This window comes from Ornithorhynchus anatinus, chromosome X5 (genome assembly GCF_004115215.2).
Source record: "Ornithorhynchus anatinus isolate Pmale09 chromosome X5, mOrnAna1.pri.v4, whole genome shotgun sequence".
NCBI classification, from domain to species: Eukaryota; Metazoa; Chordata; class Mammalia; order Monotremata; family Ornithorhynchidae; genus Ornithorhynchus; species Ornithorhynchus anatinus.
This window is the reverse complement of record NC_041753.1, coordinates 38,501,875-38,505,777: the sequence shown is the minus strand read 5'-3', so window position 1 is coordinate 38,505,777 and position 3,903 is coordinate 38,501,875. Positions and strand designations below refer to the sequence as shown.

The following is a 3,903-nucleotide window of genomic DNA, read 5'->3' as shown; positions in this document are numbered from 1 at the left end:
CCCTGAAATTATAATGTAATCCAACACATAATAATAATAACTGTGGTATTTGTTAAGCGCTTTCTATGTACCAGGAACTGTAATAAGTGCTGGGGTAGATAAAAGCTAATGGGTTGGACACAGTTCTTGTCCCACATGGGGCTCACAGTCTCAATCCCTATTTTAAAGATGAGGGAACTGAGACACAGAGAAGTGAACTGACTTGCCCAAAGTCACACAGCACATAAGTGGAGGAGCCATAATTAGAACCCAGGTCCTTTTGACTCCTAGGCCTGTGCTGTATCCACTAGACCATGCTATAGTCCTCTATACTATAAGCTTGCTGTGGCCAGGAAATGTGTCTACCAACTCTGTTATATTGTACTCTCCCAAGCTCGTAGTACGGTGCTCTGCACACAGTAAATGCTCAATATATACTATTGATTGATTGATACACAATACTCTTTTTAATGGGAGGAAAAGCAAACATATATACTACATAATAATTGACCACTGCTGTTTGTGTCTTAGAGAGCTATTGTTACTCTGTGCTCAGGCCTGGAAATGTATCTTCCATTTAAAAGAAAAATGGGGGGTTTCTCTAATTTATGCCCTTTTAGACCTATAAATATTTTTTTAATTACTGAATTTTGGGAAAGTTTTAAAACCTAGTCCAAAGTGGCACAAACACATTAGCAGAAACATTTAAAGCTCTTAGATGCTTCCAACAGATTGTATTATTTATCACATGCAGGTTCTGGAGTTTAAGCACAGCTGAAAGGATTTTAGTTGCAACAGCCAAAACTGAAGACTCTCTAATTGAGGGCCCATTTTCTAAACTGACTTTAGAAAATAGTGAGTTTAGCAAAGTAGAAATTTAGAGCCTTTAAAAGGAAAACTTAAAAATGTACATACCTTAGTTTTATTTACTTATATTCGCTCTATACAATTCCATCATCAGGCTTTTTATTAATTTTTTTAGAGATTAATTTTGCGAATGGAAAATATGCCCATAAGGACATTTTGTGCCGCATTTTCCAACTATATTTGGAGTTTGCCAGAATCTGTAGCTGAGACTACAGGGGGTAAAATCAATCAAAAATAGCTTTTACTAAGCATCAATAATGTTGAAAGCGCTGTCCTAAGCATAGGAAGAATACCAGCCATTAATTCAAACACAGCTGATCCACAGGGGCTCAAAATCTACTGTGAGGATAAAAGAGAACAGACAAACAAGGAAAGAGGAAAAAATCAGAAGTAATTCAAAAACAAAACAGCAAAATAGCAGATTGTACTATGTAGACAAAATAGTCCTCATGCCTCTAGGTTCCTCATTGCTCCAGTCTCGGCTGCCTGATCCATTCTGCAATACTTTCTGTAACACTCCAAGTGTCAGGGAGGTAGGAGGATGTAGACTACCCCTATCATTAAAACGTTCAAACCACCCTTGCTGCCATAAATCCAGAAGCCTTGGTAATATGGAGGCTATGGGCCACCTGATTCTTTCAGCTTTCGTCCATCCTTTGCCTGTGTTGTGGGCAAGGTTTCTCTTTCAGAACAGTGGACAGAGGCATTGCTCATTTCCAACAAAATCCATTCTTCAGGAGAAGAGGGCAGGTGAAATAATAATAATCATACTTGCTAAGTGTGTACTCTGTGCCAAGTACTGTTCTACGCACTGGGGAAGACACAAGTTAATCAGGTTGGGTATAGTCCCTGTCCCACATGGGGCTCATAAACTTAATCCCCATTTTACAGATGAGGTATCTGAGGCCCAGAGTAGGTCCAAAAGTGGTTCTTTGGCTTCACCACTAATGGCTTAGTCCTGGCAGGCACTGCCCTATTTGCAGAACTGTGACCAGAAACTAGATCTCCTAGTTCCCATGATCTTTCCACTGGGCCAACAGCACGTTTCAGAGCAGTGTTCCTTATATTGTCTTGCCTTATGCCATCGAGTTGTCTCCGACCCATACTGATGCCATGGACACCTCTCTCCCAGAACACCCCACCTCCATCTGCACTCGTTCTGGTAGCGTATCCATAGAGTTTTCTTGGTAAAAATACAGAAGTGATTTACCATTGCTTCCTTCCATGCAGTACACTTTAGTGTCCACCCTCGACTGTCTCCCATGCTGCTGCTGCCCAGCACAGGTGAGGTTTGACTTGTAGCAGGTTTCCTTCCACTCGCTAGCCACTACCCAAGCTAGGAATAGAATGAATATGCCTCTGCTTGACTCTCCCTCCCATAGTCGAGACTGGTAGAGGACTGGAAACTCTCCAGATGCCACCCTGAGAGGGGATCCTCACTTTGTAAGTGGGTAATAATTTTGAATTCTGCTGTATCATGCTCTTCCAAATGTTTAGTACAGTGCTCTGCACAGCATAAATGCTCAATAAATAGAATTGTTGGATTGATTGAAGATGTTGATAATGTTGATGATCCTTAACCAATATTTCTCAACACTGAAATTGTCTCCAGCTTCCTTTTAAATCAGACTACAGGGGCATTTGTTTTTCTAAAAAAAAATTCAGTCCATGTTTCCCTGCTCTCAAGAATTTCCAGTGGTTGCCCATCCACTTCCGCTTCAAACGAAAACGACTTCCTATCAGCTTTAAAAGAGTGAATCACCTTGCCCCCGTCCTACCTTATCTCCCTGATTTCCTACTACAACCCTGACTGCACACACTTTGCTCCTGTAGTGCCAGTTTACCCATTGTGCCCCAATCTTGAGTATCTCCCCACCAACCTGATTCCCACATCATCCTCTGGCCTGGAACTACTGTCCCTTCCACCAGACTACCACTCTCCCCACCTTCAAAGCCTTATTAAGGTCATACCTCTTCCAAGAGGCCTTCTCTGATTAAGCCTTCTTTTCTCCGGCTTCCTCTCCCTCCCATGTCATCTGTGCATTTGTATCAGTGACTTTTGGGCATTTTGATATTCACCCCACCCTTGACCCCACAGCACTTGTGTGTGTATCTATAAATTATATATTATGAATCATTTATTTATGTTAATATTTGCTTCCCCCTCTAAACTGTAAGGTCACTGTGGGCAGAGACTATGTCTGCCAACTCTCTTTGTCAAGTGCTTAGTACAGTACTTTGCACCTAGTAAGTGCTCAATAAATGTGATTGATGATGACAAAATATGTAATCATTAAAAGAAAGACTTTTGTTTGAGTCTATATAGGCACAGATTTAACTATGAGAATTGGACATGTGCATGTTTCCTGATAAGGTTGTCCACTCTTTCCCAGTGTTTAGTGCAGTGTTCTCTGTACAGTAAGTGCTAAATGAAGATAGTTACTATTACTAGGGCCTGGGCATTAGCCCAGTAGACAGTGGCTACTTTGTAAAGCTAAAGGCTCTGCACTGCTCTTCTCACCCAGTCAGGCCTTTTCTGGATGCTGGAGATTACCGTGAAGTTGCCCCTATAGGGCTCTGCCCAGTTTTGCCTGGTTCACAGTTTCTAAATCCAACTACACTTGGGAATGGACCAGGCCAGGTGGCCTGAATATGTGCAAGCCACTGAAGCTAAAAGCCTCAGAACCTCTGGTGGGAATCACAACCCATATTGGAAAACATAAACATGGATGCCAGTGTCCTCCTGGAAGCATGCATTGACCCCTATTCCAATTCCTGAGTACACCCAGCCTGGTGCTGGGTTTAAGCTGAGTCTGGTGGGCTGGGATTGGGAGCCAGGTTTGGACAGGTGAGCAAAACATGACCTATGCATGGCCCCAAAGCAGAAAGTGTAGGGATAAGGACTGGGACAGAGGGGTTTAGTGAGAAGCAGTGTGGCCTAATTGAGAGAGTAGGAGACCAGAAGTCAGGAGACTCAGTTTTAAAACTGGGTCCTCCACTTCTCTGCTATGTGGCCATGGACAAGTCACTTAATTTTTCTGTGCCTCGGTTTCCTCG

The 3,903-nt window shown here is 42.5% G+C and overlaps 1 non-coding gene across 1 annotated transcript; it reads right to left on the bottom strand.

The window, feature by feature from the left end:
• Positions 1-2,140: 2,140 nt before the first annotated feature.
• LOC114808485 lies at positions 2,141-2,278 on the bottom strand. The gene has a single exon (XR_003756333.1). It is a non-coding gene; the product is annotated as a small nucleolar RNA SNORA7 (small nucleolar RNA).
• Between the last annotated feature and the right edge of the window lie 1,625 nt (positions 2,279-3,903).